This window comes from Amia ocellicauda, chromosome 16, assembly GCF_036373705.1.
Source record: "Amia ocellicauda isolate fAmiCal2 chromosome 16, fAmiCal2.hap1, whole genome shotgun sequence".
NCBI lineage: Eukaryota > Metazoa > Chordata > Actinopteri > Amiiformes > Amiidae > Amia > Amia ocellicauda.
The window spans coordinates 2,637,670-2,656,861 of NC_089865.1; positions in this window are offsets into that span (position 1 = coordinate 2,637,670).

Below are 19,192 nucleotides of genomic sequence, written 5' to 3' on the forward strand. Positions count from 1 at the left end.
TAAAAACATATGTAAAATGATTATATTCACAGAGGAAACTAAACAAAAAACAAAAAGAAACAAACAGCCTGCAAGGTGTCCGTGCATTGCAACTACTGACTTTATTTCATTTGAAAGATTGATTTTATATACGAGTGAGTGGGCTGGGAAGAGCCCGTGTCGGACACACCTGCTGGGCTGTCAGCTCCAGACTCGGGACATGGAGAGCTGTGTCCGCTGGCAGCAGACCTCTTATCAGGCGAGGTGTCAGCAGCAGGACACGGCCCGACTCGATCATCTACAGCCGAGGTCAACAGGGTGGCATGTCTGATTTCTCCCTTCTTTACTTCTCTCTCACACACCAACACACTCTTTCTCTCTTTCCTGTCTTCCCATCTATTTCTTTTCCTGTCTGCCTCATACTAAATGTAGGAGGTGTAATATTGGCAGGCGCCTGTGTGCTCAGTCTCAGGGGAGTAACTTATCTTCGAGCTTCTGTAGAGTGAAAGTCGACAGCATCTGAGAATAAGCTCAATGTCCTAACATCTCCAAAGACTGAAGATAAACACTAATAGAAGTAGAATGAGCATAATAACAAGAATAGCACTTTATAAATGTGAAGATTTTCTTGTTCTTAAAATGTAACTATTAAAAGAACAAAATAGAGACGTGTCTAACATATAATTGTAAAAAAAAAAAACGTCTTCCCAAGTGTAAAAGTAGGAAGTGCAGTGCAATGATTGGGGACCTGTTTTCTTGTTTTGTTGTGTTGTGTTGCGAAGAACCTGCCCCTTCACAGTGATGTGTTTTGTAACCTTTACAATAACATGAATAAGAACAGCTGACGGGAAGAAAAAAGCCTGAACAAGCCATTTCCTACAAGGTTGACCATCCTCATTGTGTACGGGATAGAGGGCACGATAAGACCATTCACAATCCCACGACCTTGGCTGTAAAATAAATGTGTTGAATTAAATCAAACACGGTTTCTTTGTCCCTGTCGATTAACCCCCCCCACCACCATCATCCCAAACTTTGGATAACCTGGTGTGAAAGAGATGAACAGTGAATATGTCACCCTTTAAAAGTCATACGGTCACTTTGTACACGTCTACATGACATCAGGACAACTTCCCATTGTTTACAACCCATAACAAAGACAAATAATCATCAGAACTTCCCTCCTAAGGACTCACATCTTCTGTTTCACAATTTGAGTTTATTCAAAAGCAGTCCATTAAGTTGGGGTGGGAATATGGAGCCCACGTTCTTCTTTCTCTTGGTTCTAGCCCCCGAGCTCTCCGTGTCTTCCTGCGTAATTCAACCGATCTGTCACCGTTCAGTCGGGGATGATTGAAAGACACCTGTAAAGCCAGCAGGGCTGTGAGAGGCGGTGACTCGGGCTGGGTGTGTGTACTGGACCAGCTGTGAGGACGGGGCCAGAGAAATGGACGACTGGGACAGATGGGGACGTAAGCCGCTCTCCGGGGTTCCTGTCGATCCTGACAGACGCACACTGCTTCTCCACAGCTCTCAGGAGGGGTGTGTGGTCACTGAACCACACTTTGTCATGATTAATTTTATCTGTTTGTAGTTATTTAAGGTTTGATTCCTCAGGGCCATTGTGTTAAGATTGTTTGACACTGTTTCAGACTGCATAGGGGTTATGGACACTGCTGTTGTACCCTTAAGCAAGGAACTTATAGAAAAATCTTGATGAAAATGTGGTAAAATCACAGTAACAAAATGGTAAAATGGTGGTGAAATCATAGCAAAAACTTTGTAACTCTCTGGTACAAAATACGGTACAGTCATGGTAAAAACCCAAAGTGCAATTCAGCTAAAAGTGTCACAGGAAACCAAAAAGTAAATAGTATGATTTGTCAAGTTACATTCTTGTTTTGTGGTATTGTGGGTAAAAAGATGACGACCCATGCTCCTATGGTCATGATCTGTGAATCCCCGCTGAGTAACACTTCAACATGCACTATTACTGTCACCCTGGTGAAGGGAAGTGACAGCAAGAAGGGGGGGAGGTTAAAAGTCTTTGTTTAAAAGGAGAACTGGATATGTAGATGTGGTTTGGAAAGAAAATCAATGGAAAATGATTTGATTCAGTGTCTTCAGTGTGACTGCGCCAAAGAGAAGTGAGATCGTGGATTAGAAGTTGCTGAACAGTGAAAAGTTATAACTGAGAAACACTGTAATAATAGAAGCAAAGTACATGATATGCGTGTGTGTATAGAAGCAAACAACCAATCTGGCATTTTTAAGCTATTACAAGCAACAACAACCCAACCACATAACTGAGCCATAGCTGCATGATCACAGCGTTGCCTGAAATAATAATCCCGACTCCTCTCTGGTCACTGTCCACTCAGTGCAATATTTCCCACGCTACAGCAGACCAGAGTGACTTAATACCTAGTAGGTTTAATAAAAACCGAGGACACCTTCTTCGAAAACAGAAAACATCCGCAGAAACAAGAAATGGACAAAGGGAAAATACATAGAAAGAACGGAAGAGGATTGTGGTTGACATGGGGTAGTCAATCACTGCGAACTCGGGCTCAATAAATACAGCACCACCGTGTGGACATCCCGCCTCACTGCAGGTCCAAAAAGCTTGAGCAGTCAAGGCTGTCCAGCTACTTCTTAAGCACAACGGAAAATAGGTGTTGCATGTGTCTTTTGATATCGAGGCCAGTATAGAAATAAGGGAAATAACGATAACTAAGAGTGTTTGTATAATAAGTTGTTGGTAACGTCATGAGATTATAAAACATTAATATATATATATATATATATATATATATATATATATATATATTTTTTTTTTTTTTTTTTTTTCAAATATTGGTAACAGGGAAATGTATTTGCACTACCATACAAGGTGTAACTTACTCTGTTATCAGAGTAACAGACTGAATATGGAAGACAATAATGTATTAGGCATGTATAAAACATGTTCTTTTCATTTTCACATTCATTTTGCACTTATCCACACTATTATTAAACAATTGCATGATTGTATGTTACCGTGCGCAAGCCCAGTGAGTCTTAGAGCTAATTCACCTGCCGTCCAGCAGAAATTAAACTGTGAAGTCTATTTCTTGATGTTTGAAAAGAATAACATGATTGTTGGCAGCGACAGATCATTAGATTTATAACTTCAAACGGGTTCCTGCACACCTCGAGTCGAGCAATTGATAGCTGGACAAATTAGTTTCAGATCCAATCCTTCATTATTAAGCAAAGACTGTACACTGCACAGCCCTGATGGAGGGGAGTCTATTTCATGCCAAGTTTTGACACTGATGCCTGTGATAACACCTGTGGGGAAAGTATTAAATTAACCAGGAATGAATTGCTATTCACCATCCAGATTCCAGCCAACCCCTGCCCACCCAGGTGAAAGGATTTAAATGCTGGAAAATTAACCCATTAGTCCCGCCACGTTCTTCAGCAGGGTTGTCACAATTGATCCCGCAAGGCCCTCTCACTGAAGCGGGCTTGAACTGGCTGTCAGCGAGGCTCCGACAGCCCTCGTCTCCTCTGCTTATCGTGAGATTGATGGCGAGGACCTGCCAAGCCCTGTTCGTGCCGCTCAGCTCCCTGGCTGGGCGCCGGAAGGAGAATAAATACGGGATTGGCGCTATTTTGGGATCGTTAGGCTCGGTGTAATGCTGCCACTTTCCCCCCGCTAGGGTTCGTATGCTGAATGTCAGCGGCAAAATTAAGTTACAGGCACGCTCTTCATGCAGTTCCCCGCAGTCAGGGACCAATTGTGGACTAAACTGCCTCCTTCTAAACTGCCCATCAATTATATTTCGGCAGGACCCCGTCATCTCTCTCTGTGTCTGGTGTCAGAAACCCAGGCCTGCAGAAATCCCTCGGCTGAAACAACACCGACAGCCTGCACTCTAAGAAAGTTCACTAAGGCTAGGCGATGCTATTGATCTCGGCTGATATTTAAAACCAGGGAAGAAAACCTGGTTGTTTAAAATGCACGCTGATTACCTGTAAACTGTCTAATGTGCCGCATGGATTCCCAACACATTGCTGGCACACGTTTCTGAAGGACTGTTTTCCCCGAGTGCCATGTTTTCCAACTGTGATCGATTCCGCTGGATGAAATGATCAAAACAGTTTGTTTCCAAACAGCCAGAAAATGGTAATTGGCACCTCACACATGTTCTGCTAATCCCCGACATCCAACCCAACACAGAACTGACACAATCGTCAGGAGTGCAGAGCAGAGGTGTCAAGAGGTTAGTTTGGGGGAAATGTAAATAAATTAAACACGTTACCTGAGAGCTTTTCTGATTCTAAGTGATACCTCTTCTAATTCTTCTTCTGCTTATGGAACAAACATAACCTCTTTTAATTAACCTCGCAGCTGCACACGTTATGTATTTCACAAACAGCTTTTTGCGCAACATCTAAGTAAGTGTATCTCTTGTTGTGAAACTGCATTTTAATTACACAACCCCCCATTCTCCCCACACTCCTATTATCCCTGGCTTTAATGTACGGCTTGCGTCTAATTAATAGTTCTACCACCTGCATCACTGCCACGCTTAACTGTTGTGCCCAAAGGGTGGAGCTCAATGATTGATGAAAACAGACATTGTTACATTAATTACTATGATATGTTTCTGTGTTAGGAAGGTAGAATTGAGAACAAGGGCAGTGATGTTCAGACTGTACAATGCACTAGTTAGAGCTCATCTGGATACTGTGGACAGTTCTGGGCTCCACACTTCAAGAAAGATATCGCTGCTCTAGAGGCAGTTCAGAGGAGAGCAACCAGACTTATTCCAGGTCTGAAGGGAATGTCCTACTGAGAGACTGAGGACCTGAACCTTCTCACCCTGGAACAGAGGAGACTACGTGGGGACTTGATCCAAGTCTTCAAAATCATGAAAGGCATCGACCACATCAATCCAGAGGAGCTTTTCAAAAACAGACTGGATAGGATCCTTGTTCACTTAGTTATTAATGGACACGGGCTCCTCTCGACTGCACACTCTCTTATGTTTTTATGTATGTCGTTATTTTTATATGCTGTACATGTTGAAAATTATGCATAATATCGTCCTTTCAAAGCTGTTCTATTATTTCTGTATGTATTTTGACCACATGAAGAAATATCATTCTTAGTCAGTTTGCTGGATTTTGGAAGGATCCACAATTCCTTTCATCTTTTGAAAAAAACAAGAACAAGAAGATGCCAAACTATAATATAAGTATGTCCTTGACTTTAGGATTGTGTACTTCCTGAAAACATTGGCATCTGATGAGTAGCGATGATTTTGCCGTGAATTAAAGTCTCGTAAGAAACGGCAGGGTGAGAAACACTGCCCCTCCTCAGGACATGTCCTGATCATCGTAAAAAGCAAATTACCAAACATGACAATCATGCCTGCCTGCTACATGAGCCATTTGATTTCCTTGTGGCAGTTATGACAGTTGATGTTTCTATTTCATATCACATTTAATGTGATATGAATGTGTAATGTGTAAAAACATCAGCCAGGCAGCATTTTATTTAAATTCGCGGGTTCAAGGAAATGTCAGCAGAATCCCCGAGACAAGCAATAAAGTGTGTGAAATAGTCATAATGGCATGCGTGTCATTAATTGCTTAAAATGTATCTTTTATCTTTAAAATACTGTAGAACGCATACTTATGATAAATGTTTAGGAGTATAAAATGTATTTAAATGAAGTAACGAATGTGTGTGTTTGTATTCATTTCTTTAGAGGTAGATGCTTTCCCCCTCACAGAAAGACCTTGCAACAAAATGAGTCCTTGTCACCGTGTTCATTTACCTGACACGATTGTTAATTAAAGTTAAATTGGATTCATTTTCCCGTGTCATAAATCCACTGTACCATTAACACTTTGCTTATTTATTTAAGGTTTATGATGTGGGTAACTTAACAGATGATTAAACCAACAGCAACAATAGACAAACGCATGTCTCTGTGAACTCTTGACACACAGTGAATCAAAACACGAGAAATGTGGAAATGGTGTCCAAGTGAGAGGAGCCCATTCGCCCCATCGTGCTCGTTTGGTGTCCATTAATAACTAAGTGATCAAGGATCCTATCCAGTCTGTTTCTGAATGTTCCCAAATTGTCTCTTCAGCCACATCGCTGGGGAGTTTGTTCAGATTGTGACGCCTCTCTCTGTGAAGAAGTGTCTCCTGTTTTCTGTCTCGAATGCCTTGAAGCCCAATTTCCATTTGTGTCCCGGGTGCGTGTGTCCCTGCTGATCTGGAAAAGCTCCTCTGGTTTGATGTGGTCGATGCCTTTCATGATTTTGAAGACTTGGATCAAGTCCCCACGTAGTCTCCTCTGTTCCAGGGTGAACAGGTTCAGGTCCCTCAGTCTCTCAGTAGGACATTCCCTTCAGACCTGGAATAAGTCTGGTTGCTCTCCTCTGAACTGCCTCTAGAGCAGCGATATCTTTCTTGAAGTGTGGAGCCCAGAACTGTCCACAGTATCCAGATGAGCTCTAACTAGTGCATTGTACAGTCTGAACATCACTGCCCTTGTTCTCAATTCTACACTTTTGACAATATACCCTAACATTGTGTTTGCCTTTTTAATTGCTTCCCCCCATACGAACATATCTTGATCTGCTACTTCCTTCTCAAGCACCACAATTAAAAAGCACCAAGACTGCAGCCAACCCTTACCCACGGCTGTCTCTAATCATGCGTTACGGCACTGCTTCACAACTAAAGCACAAAAGCAACAGTCTTTGCCTCGGGAGTTTATTTATCATCTTATTTGGTCAGCTCATTTACCCAGAATGTATTTGCTGGCATGTCATTTAATATCATTTAAATAAAAGTAATCCCCAGCTTGCTCAATTAGACACTACCCTCGCACTAAGAAGTGTCACCGTGCTCTCTCACTATCCACTCTTGTGTACCATTCTTGATTACTCTTTGCTCTGATAATTAACATTAATTACTGCCGTTACTCGAGGGGATTGCATTAACCAGGATTGGCCAAAGGGCCATCCTAATAGAGCAGAGGAATGAACTCTCAGTGCTATCGGGACCAATCTAAACTGCCGACCACAATGCAAACTTTCCTTCCTCTGAATTCAGACATTGGATTATTCTACATTTAATCCAAAAACCATTTCTACGCTGTATCTAGGAGAGACGACACACGGACAGGGGCTGCTTCTATTCTAAGGTGGTCTTGTTCCAGAACGAAAGAGTTTGGTGTCGTCTCCTCGTTTAGTTTATTCTCTTCGTTTTCAGTCAGTCTTGATTATATATCCATCTATGGATTGATTCATACAGCACGGTTGCTCAAGCCATTCCATAAGTGTGACATGTGTGGAGACACTAAATATGCAAACCAGGAGGCACTGCTTGAGAAAATCACATTTCATCCAAACGGACGTGTGACTGTTCTTCGCAATTGAGAGTCAATGTGGCCCTGGGGTCGCATTGACCTTGACGAACGCCTCTGTCATGATAAAAGGCGTCCCCCCCGACACACACACACACAACGCACAATCCAATCTTTCCAACAGAAACTTCACAAGAGCAGCAGGTGGTGAGAGCCTGAATGGTCTCTCCTGGACAAAGTGTTCTACCACCTCCATCCACCCCTGCATTCATCTCACAATGTCTAGACTTGAACAGCCCAGTGTTGTTCAGCCGACTGCCCCTCACCCTTGTTCACTTGCCCCCCGGTGTTACAGGCCGCGTTCAGGCTCAGCCAATCAACACCGATTACAGGCAATCGAGAACAGGGCTGCGGGACGGGAAGAAAACCAACTAGGCTACAATTTACATTTTAATACAAATCCCAGCAGCCGTTTCTTCCCTCTCTCAGCCCAAAAGCCCTTCAGAGGGTAAACGCGCTCTTCGGGAAACTGGCAGGATGTGTGGATTTGGACCTGAAACCCAGGGCACTTCTGCAAGCCATTAAACTCCTGTCAGCCATTAAATTGTGATCAGCCTTAAACATGTTTTCAAGGACACTCCAAACAAACTGGAGCTGTTCCTTCTCTCATCCTTCTTTGTTAATGCTGTGAAATGCAGAAAGGGGAGACACTTACCTATAACTTATTATCTTACACCAGCACGGTACCTGCCCCATTCATGGTCCAACAATAGACTGAACCCCAGCGCTAGCCAACATCAAAATGTCAAGCTGCAGATCTACACCTGAATCACTTAAGTCTGCAGAAAAACATCCCCAGCCTTAACGAAAGACTCATTTGTCTGTGGATTCTAACCCTAACCCTAGCTCAGACAGTGGGGACCCTAATTTTAATGGTTAACTTATTAAAACAATGCTCTCTAAACAATCTAAGACCATTCAACCTTCATCTATAAAGTCTACAACTCCGGTCATATTACTCACTACACACAAAGCTATAATCTCTCAGGCAATATGTGTGTGTGTGTTTGTCTGTGTTATTATTTTTCTGTGTGTGAGTGCTTACACTTTCCCTTCATGTGGATCAGAAGAGTCACAACCTCAGAAGCCATTACATATCCACAAAGACAGTTTAAAGAAAGTCAATGATATCTGTCGTCTAGTAAGGTGTCTAAATATGAACATTTGGTAATATTTGTAGCTGCACTGAGTGAACTCTACAATAAACATAGTTGAAGAAAGTTTTATGGTTATGCTGTAGACACTATATTAATTGGATACTTATTATCCATTTTGAGAGCAATAAATCTCTATTAATTTAGAAACACAGATATTCAATTAAGAGTGAAGGCTTTTTCTGTCCTGGCTTAATTAAAGGTTAATTGGAATATAAGTATACAATAATTTACAGAGCACAAACATTAATTACAAAGTATTAATTTACACTTAATGGACAGGGGATTAAGCACTATTTGAGATATTTAATTAGATGGGAAAACAATAATCCTTTCATATCATTATCTCGCAGTGTTGTGTTTTATAATCCTGACGCAGCAGGCAAGTCATAATTTCAGACATGTCTATTACTTTGCCTAAATATCACGCTGAGTTGTAAAAATTTAGAAATACAGCGAGGTGTGTGCCGAATGAAATCAATTAATCAATTAATAACAATTATATCTGTTTCTATTTAATTCCATTCCCATCATAGAAGATGAATTGCTTCATCAATAATTGGTAGTTTGTAACTTGATTTAAACCCCCTAGTTTTATACCACCTAATCTCATCTCTTTCACCCTGTTTCGACTCAATGTCACCCCCTGGTGTTGAGTAACGCACTTCACTGTGTAGCAGCTTTCTGGATGGCTCTACCAGTTGGGTAAAACATCTCTAAGCCTTGTACTTCGGTGTCACAAATGTGTAAAGACCCGAGTCTGATCTGCTTCACATTTTGCATATTTAGCGTCTCTGATCTTCCTCCAGGAAGCTCGGTTAGGCGTGTGTCAGGTGATGCCATGTACTATCTTAATAAGAGGGCAAGGTTTTCAACTTCAGTCATGAGCTGAAACTCAGCCGGTCATATGGGGACACACTGTGGCTGGTGTTACCCATCTGCAGTCGGTACCAGAGCCCACGTAGGGTTGGGCGCTGTGTCACGGTGCAATCTGAGAGAGATCCTGTCAGTTCCCCCACGCTGAAATACTGGAGGAGCTCCGTCTTGCCGTTTGTGAATTAAACAGCCACAATTCCACAGCGGAAGCATGTCCTCGTGTTTGACAAACACAGTCATTACTAACCACTGAAATAGTTTGTTGCCCAGGCACCTGCCAGACTACCAGTTCAGAAATGATATGGAATTATTTATAAAGCCTGCAGCTCAACCGAACAGAAGAAGCTCTGCCTCGCTCTCTCTCTCTCGCACCGTTTCTCTTGGTCTGCTCCTCTCCCACGTCTCGTGCTGCGTTAGAGAAATAATTACACGTCAAGAGGCCGTCGAACTTCCCTCGCTAGACAGCTGTTCGCGCGTCGACATGTTTCCGTGTTTACAATATTATGCGGTGTATGTATGAAACATTTACCTACCTGCCAGGTTTACACTTGTTATTTCTCATTAAGAAGTCAGTGGCAAGGAAGTTGGCAAGTGTCACATGAATCTTTCAGTCAGGTATTTCTAGAGTCCCTAAAACATCCCCTCTTGATTTTGATGAGATGAGCCGTTTGATTTTCCCGTTCCAAAATAGTATGGTGCACTTGCTTATTAAATATCTGGTGTTCTCCCCCCGCCTAAAATAATTTGTCCAGAAACGCTTGTGAAGGAATATATTATGATAAGCACAGCTGTGTAGCACCCCCCCAAAGCCCCAAACACGCACCCTCTCTGTCATTTGCTAGCAATTGGGATTAATCATCTTCCATTACACTTTATTCACACAGTGTACACAATATAATTATCACTGAATAACATGTCATTATTTGAGAGTCAGTTTTAACTAGATTTGAAAATCTGTTTATAGCATGTTGATCATTACTGCAACAGTCTGTGCCTTTTCCAGCTCAGGGCTAATACAGCTTGATATCCATCAGCACAAGCCAACGGAGTATCACAAATAGACCATTTCACAGCTAGTAGTAGAGTCTTTCATACTCCAACAGCACGCCCCTGCGCTCACCTCCTGACAACCCGAGTTCTGGGAAAAAGCACGTCTCACTCCTGAAATCAATGTACCAGCTGTGGTAATCCCCTGCAAGCTTTCCAGCACACAAAGAGTCATGCATCAGCGAGGAGGACTCATGAGATCCCTTCAGGACCATGACCTCCTGATCGCAGCGCACTGTCAGGAACATCATGTGATGGGGTTCGTGGAAAAAGTACTCCAGATGGTAGCAAAGCCACCCAGAAGCAAGTCAGAGCATGATGGAGCAACTCAGAGGCTGGTCAGAGCCATATAAAACACACAAACGTCGCAGAAGCAAGGTGCACCGGTGAACTCTCATGCTGTTTGATCTATTATTCAATTATCCATGGCGGCTTTTGCAGGAGTAAGCTCTTTTTAAAGTAGTTTTTACTCTCTGCACACCACACACACATACAAACCTTGTTAGACATAGTTCATTTGTACAGATGTAAATAATGCATGTGGGAAGTAACTGATTCTGACTCGTGGATCTGGACCTCCCAGGAGAGGTCAGTGGAGTCTCACAGCTGCAGCGGAGCTAACCCAGAGGTGAGGAGTAGTTAATATGACATCACCGAGAAGAAACGCTAATCCCAGAACATCTCCCCCAAGGACTGAGAGATCAGTGCGGAGAGCTTGTTCCTTAGTGGGTGAAGACAACAACTGATAACTGCAGGGAATAGTACCACACTGAGGAGTTTTCCTTAATTAGGGTAGAAACATGTGGCTATAATAAGACTACAACACCGTGGGGAGATCTCGTCCTAATTGTAGCACAGGTTGCTCAGACTGACCAACAAAGCATTCCGGGCACATTCGATACGGCATCTATAATTCATAACTTGTAGAGCAGTAGCTCGACATTTTCATCCCTGTTCAATGCTTCAGCTGTGGGCACCGGCTTTCCTTTTTTCCCCCTGACTCAAATGGACAAGATGTGATGCCAAAGTTACACAGAGTTGGATCGGATCGAGTTGTGTGTCCCTTGAGGTGAACTGTAGCATCCAGAGCCATTGAACGGATGTCTATTAAGACGATCATGTGGCTGACTGTGACTTTGACTGTGACTGAAGTTGAGGAAGAGACAGAAAAGTCTGAGGTGGCTTTCATTCTTGCTCGAAAGAAGGTGTATTCCCAGAATATGACATATGACTAAAATAATGTGCAGGTATGAAGTTCTTACACACAACTGCACATGTTAAAATGCACTTGGAGGATCTTGAGGACATGGTCAAGCATTTGATTAGGAGCAGCGGGCTCTGTGAGACCAGCCGTGCTATCCAGACACACATTAAGTGTTTAGTTTGCGTTTATATTGTCCTCAACGTGATCTTGTGTCATTAGACATCCTAATAAAACTCTGAGACACCGTGTCCAAGAGACGACTGTTTGGCCAATGAAGTTTGTAACCGGCGTACCACCAACCCGAGGGCTGCATCTCATGGTTCGATTCCGTGTCCGCAATCTGTTATTCTCCATGTTAAAAAGTGCCTCCTGTGTTCTGCTTTTACTCTGCTCATATTTCTACCCCCTAGTCCTGCTGTCGGGATGAAAAAAAAAGTAATTTGGGCTGACCTTGGCCTGTGCCGCTGGGATTTCATAAGCTTCAATCAAATCTTCCCTTGCACTATTGTTACTCAGCTCCAATCAGTGTCAGGGTAAATGCGGCTGCCGTCGTCTTTGAAAAGGCCAACCTGCCTGTTAGATTTTTGAGAAATGTTTTTTCTTTAGATAGAAAACACAATCCTGGTGCGAACAGAAGATTTCACACTGATGGGTCAGATTGGAGGAGGAGGAAGCTGGGTGTAATTAGGTTTGAGGATCAGTCGAGAGCCTGATTAAGTGACTAAATGACCTGACACCTCGCAAGTGGAAGGCCAGCGTAATTCTACATATTTTCTTGTTCAGCCACTGGATTAACTGGAGGAAAATGAGTCAATTAGCTCTGGTATTCCGATGGCAGAGAAGGGATATTAATTCATTACTGGGATGAAGCTGAGATCTGGACCACGGTGCTCAGAAGCAAGTTTGATTTCTCCAGCTGCCCCTCCAGGCCCTCCGGTGGCGGTGACACATTCTTATTAATTGCTCCGTTCCGTCAGCGCTGTGGCAAGAAGACAAGCCCGGGGATCCGGCTCTGTAGAAAGGTCTCTCTAATTTGTTCTGACGGCATCTCAGGTGCAGTTCTGCTGGGGGAAGGGGCTCCTGGGACTTCGCTAGATTTGCTGGGAATGGTTTCTTTGATTCTGGAGAGCTGGGGAGCTGAAGATATGCAGCATTTCGTGATCAATTTCAACAACAACAACAACAAAGAAAACCCTCAAAGAATCTTTTAAACTGTATTTTTAAAGACTATCTGTTGCTTGTGATGTCACATTTTAGAAATCATGGTGTTCCGCAAATGTACTGCCATACTGTGGAAAGACCACTCATATAATTTAAAGCAACACGAGGATCCACTTTGCATTCACATATTTACACTTTAGAGCCATTACACCATTTGCATATACTATATTATGTTATATATTATCATTTTACATAAGATACATTAGTGATCTATTGTGCAAACCAGTAAAAGGTGTCAAGGCAAGCTTGGATGAATTGGATACAGTTTGACAGAGAATGTTCAAACAGAGAAAGAAATAATAAATACTTTGTAGCTTTTGAAATGTTCCTTACGGTGATATCATCCCTCTGTGAGTTCGGTAGAGACTCCAATTGCCACGTGTCAGAAACCGGTCTTATTGGGTAGGTGTGCCCAAGACGGTGGGCAGAATAAACACTCGTTACACTTATTAGCCCTGCAATAACACAAAACACCCACGTCTCTGAATAGATTTTAAGCATAACCATGTAAGAAATAGATATGTGCACATTACTGCAGATTTAGGCAACCTACTTTAAATAAATAAACAGATACGTGTTTCAGATGTATTTAAGTGCCTTCCACACTGATTGCCACTGCAGGCTGTAATGTGTTGTGTTTTGGGGAAGGAGCGGATTGCAATGCCTTACAGCGCCGAGCAGATGCCCTCGCAGCTTTCGTTATCTTAAAAAGAAATATAAATGAAGCTCTTCATGTAAAAAGCCAGATTGAGAGATGTGCATATTTGATGCAGGAAGTAATTAAAACCTAACAATGTTGAACGGGAAAGGTCTGAAAACAAAATTAACTTAAGCCCTCAACCCTGGTGGAGTTATCGGTTGTATTTTAGATTCGAGGGAGTGATTAAAATGTTATTAAGATTAATGTAGCATTCAAAAGCTCTGAAATAATGATTCTCTGACATGCTTTAAGGGGTGCTGTGGAAATTACATATTTTTCTGTCGAAGGCTGCAAACGGCTTCTCTTGTTTTATGTTGGAGATGAAATAATCATGAAAACAGTGTCTGATTGCAGTAGAGTATTCAAGGATATCAACAGTTCAAAAACAAAACATCAGGGTTGTGAATTCAAGGTGAAAGTAACATCCTTGAGACGTTCAAACTCAAAACTTATCTGGTGCCCTTTAATATTAAATAAAATATGTATATTGTTTGCTTTTTATGATATTGCAATGCTCATTTACCTCTTTATCCTCAATTCAGCATATCCCTCCAACCCCAGTCCTGGAAAGCACGCATTTCTCAATTTTACAGCTCTCCTCCGTAAGTGGATGAATGTTGACCTTCGCAAATTAAGCCAACATTAGTTCAAAGCAATTAACCCAGGAAAGTTTGGTTGGAACAAAAACCAGAAGATGACATGACTTCCAGACCAGGACTGGACCCCCTCGTGATATCAATCCAATACTATTGATATCAACTTCTTTAAACGATCAATCTTGCTTTAACACAGAAACAGTAATAGATATTATTCTACCAGGTCACTGTAAATAATTATCTTAAATCTCTTTCTGAATAAAAATGTATCGATTCGATTCTCTAACAAAAGCAATGTGGAAACAGGTCAGAGACAGCGGGACACAGATTGGCAGCTGAGAACAAAACAATGGACCGATACATGATGGAGAGACCAGGGGTTAATGTGTATTACTGAAGAATTTGTGAGGGTTACCTGGCAGGGTAGATATTTGTGTTCACTGTGTGTCTTTAAATGTGGGGTTGAGAGACATACCTTGACAGATTTAGAGTTTCTTCACATGACTCTTACATGGTTGTCAGCCTAATGCCATAAAGATTATTTAGTCTGGTATTGTAATAACAACTTAAGCAACTGGGGTATAACAAAATGGAGCATTTAAGGTCACAGCAATGCTACACAGGTTTTGCCATGCTTGGGCAAACTCTTCTCCTTGCTGCTATAAACAGGCACCACACACATTCATCACAGGGAGAGACCGGCAGCCCGGCGATGTAAATCACAGATCAGCGTTTCCACGGGTCACGGGGAAAGCTTATAATCAGCTGAGCCGCAAATGACATATTGTTGTATTTGCAGATTTGTTTGGATTTCCGATATGATGCCAAACAGACTCCGGCTAACGCTGCCTCATCGTTATGTAAGCGGCCGGCGTACACTTTAAGTGCAGAGCTGGGTTTTGAAACTGCAAGGCATCGTGCGGCTAATATCAGTGCTTTCACAGTTCTCCACGATCTGGCACAATCACCCGGACAGGCCGCTTCCTCTCCGTCTGCTTCTCCGTCAACCGAGTGGATTTAAAGGTCACTCCCGGGGGTTCGCTGTGCTGTTACAGCGCTCGCTTGATGTGTTTTCGATGCACTTCCGGTACGGATTGCGGAGGTGATTCATAATCATTAAAACGTCGGCAACACATGAGCGGGAAAAAACTGGGGAATGCAAAACCTACTCTCTCCCAGAAGTGTCCCCATTCTCGTAAAGGTCAGCCACTGTGAAGCGCTGGCCGGTAAAACGGCACAGTCCGTGCTAATTAACTAAACTTTGTTGGAAAGGTGAAGTTCAATTGCTTAATGACACCCCTGGTGACTCCTAAACACCCCACTAACTGCTGTTTTCACAGTGATTCAATCCAGAGGTCAATACACAAGTCTCTCCAGAGATATGTGGCATTTGGAAAACCTTCCAGGGCCAAATTAGTGCCAAAGCATCTTTTACGAAGTCCTGTATATTTCCACAGTGTGAGCAGGATGGTGGAGAAGTACAGGTTTGGTTGATCAGTCAATCTATTGCCTGATAGGTGGTTGTTTTAGGCCTGTTGTCTGTCTGAAGGCTATCATCACTATGTTGAAAGCAAACAAACCATTCAGACACCTTCAAGGAGTATTTTACTCTGGGCGGGTGAACTCCAGGTAAGACCCACTTGAACGTTGAAACTATAAAACAAATCAAGAGAAATGCTCCGGTAATTTAAGTCTCAGTTGTCGATTGCTGCCCATTTTCCTACAGCACTGTTCCGCCCCAATCCCCTTCCCCCGCAAGGTTGCATAAGCCAGGTCGTAAAAAACAGCAGCAAACGAAAACAGAACAACTCAAAGCCAGCTCCTCTTTGTTTTTGATTTTTCCTGGATTCATTTGCGATCATCCGACAGTTAGCCTGATGTTTTATGGAAATCTCATGTAGTCTCGGGCTCATGAAATGGAATGGTATCTCTTCACACTTGTCACCCAGCAGGCTGTGCTTTATGATAATATAATGATACTCGGCTTGTGATTTTATCTGTCATTAATGCTTCCTGCCTTTTCAGAGTCCTATCCTCTCTCTCTCTCGCAGGAAGGGAAGTTCACAGACTTCAGGGCTCTGCTCTGGCAGTGGGGGTAGAAGAACCAGCTGCCATGCACTGTGATTTTATACTAAAGTATAATATTAATGTACATGTTTAGTATAATTTAAATACTGCAAACATGGGCAGCTTTCATAAATGCTGCATGCTTTTAGTGCATTAGGAAAGTTTGAACTATAGTCACAGCAGTCATTGACAGAATAGTAAAAACAGTCTTTCACCATCTTTTTCTGTTATTACCTCTGTATTTAGACGTTGAGCAAAGCCTTTTCTTAAAGGAAAACGTTAATAAATGTACATTTAAGTCTGAGGTTTTGCAGGAACGGGATCTCATGGCTGCCTGTCCACTGACCATATCATATTAATAGATCTGGCTTCTGGCACTCTGTGAATTATACGCTCTGTCACTATTGTGCTAGTCGAGAAAACTCAATCGGGAAGTGCCTGCTGGTTTAAGATTTCAGCTGGCATTTACGCCATGGGAGAGCGACTCCTTGCCAGTTAATTAATGAAGAAACAAAACACTTTTCACAGAACTAGTTTGAATTCCTCCAAAGGTCAGGTTTTGCTCTAGTAATTATGGACTGACTGATTACCGCCGGTGCGGGAGAGAAAGGAAATGGAGCGGGCACAAAGAGTTAAAGAGAGAGAGAGAGAGAAATGCAAAAAAAAGGTGTCAATGTATGAAAAGCCATCTGGCTGCAAGACGCTGAGGGGAAATCGAGCAGGAGAGAATAAGCTGGGGAGGATAGGTATGGGTGCTGACACCTATTATAGGACTTTCTGTCACCAGTACAACTTTACTCACTGGAGAATCGTGAACAGACTTGCAGGCTTATTATAAATGTACATTCATCTTTAAAAATAAAGTCTGAGCAGGTTGTGAGATGGAATAATCTGTAAAGAGTTTCAAAATAAATACATTTATATTCATATTCAAAGAATAAAGGGAAAACAGACACACTTGAGGCAGGTTCTTACTTGCTTATATTCAAATCCATCTATCTATCTGTCCTTTAATTTAATTCAAAATTCCCAGCCCACTTCATTGACCAGAGCTTCTCCACAGGTAATCGTCCGCAGTTGACTTTGCACACTGTGGTTAACGCGGGTTTTGTTTGGTTTCTTGACTACTCGTCTAATACATCTTTGGAGCCGGAGTCTGGCTGGGCTTGCTGGGGCTTCTTATTCCACCCCTTGTTAGTCAGATAATAAAGCAGAGGTACAATACAGCGAATGTGGGAAAGAGGAAGAGAAAACGATGGTGTCTGAAGGGTCCCCTGAGATGGAAACTTGTCACATTCACCTCTTCCTCATTAGACGAGTGTTTCTGGAGACCAGGCTATTTGTGTGCGATATAATGAGGGAGTTTTAATAGTGGTGCAGGGAGTGCAATGCCTGGGTGAAATTGCTTAAACTCAGCGGTAGCTCAGTGACAGAGAGCATCCTAATGAGGGTGAAATATGTTCTTATCGGCACTTTCTCCCCAGTCTTATTTTCAGTCCACTTCAGTCGATTTCCTTTGCATCACGGTTCGGGGTAACCTAGCAAAGAAGAACCATCTTCCAATTTGGGAAGGAAGGCACGTATTTGCAGACAACACATCGAGCTGTGGGAAAAGGACCAACGCGGCACGGCTACGCGAGGGGTTTGTGAAGCAGGCCTGTGTGCACCCTGTACGTGCACGGGGTGGGGGGAGTTGTACGGCCGCAGCGTTAGCCTACCTTCATTGTGAGTCCCCAAGCGTTTCCGTTCGCATGCTCTGTGCATCCTCTCAGAAGTCGAGATGTCTGATTCAATTTTTTAAGACTACTTCAAAAACTATAACATGTCAGCAAAGATTTCTGTCTGAGCACGATTGGCTGCTCCTACTTCTAAAGACATCAGCTTTGCTTTTCCGGGAGACGCTGTAGATTCTTACAAGAATTGGCATATTGCTTCCCCAGCTCTTTGTGGACACGAGTCACATCTTCAGCGATGGCATCTTTAGTACCATTTGTGTTTTCATTGTGCACCCCGGCTGAGCAGCGCTCTCCTTGTTCTTTGCTTTTTGTAACACGTCTGACTCTCCGGTTTGTCAGTTTCTGCTACTTACTTAAAAGAATGAATCGGGGCACTCTTGTTCCAATGTAGCCTCTTGTATTCTGTAAATAATAATAGAAAAGTTTTAAAACTTTATAGCCACGCACACAATACTGGCAATCTATAATGATTAGACAGTATCTTTTAGAATCACAAATAATACATTTATGTCACCATTTCAACATATTCAGACGTTTCAATAATCCCAACCAAAATCGAATCAATATATCTCTATTGATTCCATTACAAATTACTCTTATTAAATCAATCTTGCAAACATTTTCACTAATAACCTTTTTACTGCAATTAACACATTTAAATCGTATCATTTTAGCATTCCCCTTTTAGTCAATAATAGTAGAATAAACAAAATCCTACACTTATCCAGGCTTAACAGTATATATTTAATAGTCTGTAATCTGTGCCCGTGCACTAGTGATAATAATCACAGCAGGTCTAAACACTCTATTTCAATCACTCTTTCTAATACTTTCCTTCCTATCAATAGTAACATGTTTTATTCCTTTTTATTCAAATGATGTATCATTTATTTTGCTTTAACAAAATGTAGTTCAATAAACAAAATAATATTTAACTAGCCCTCTTTAATATCATCTGTTGCTGTTTTTCTAAGTCCTGTTCTGATTTATATTCTACCTTCCTTGCACTGTACTCCAATCTAGCGTACTGTGCAGAGACAGCGCTATCGCATCCTAGTGTCTGGAGGCTGGAACTACATCTGTCGGTATCATTTCACTTAACATTTCAGTACTCTAATACTCTTTTGAATTTTGTGTAAGGGGTGTCCCTTTTCCTTAATATCCCACTTTC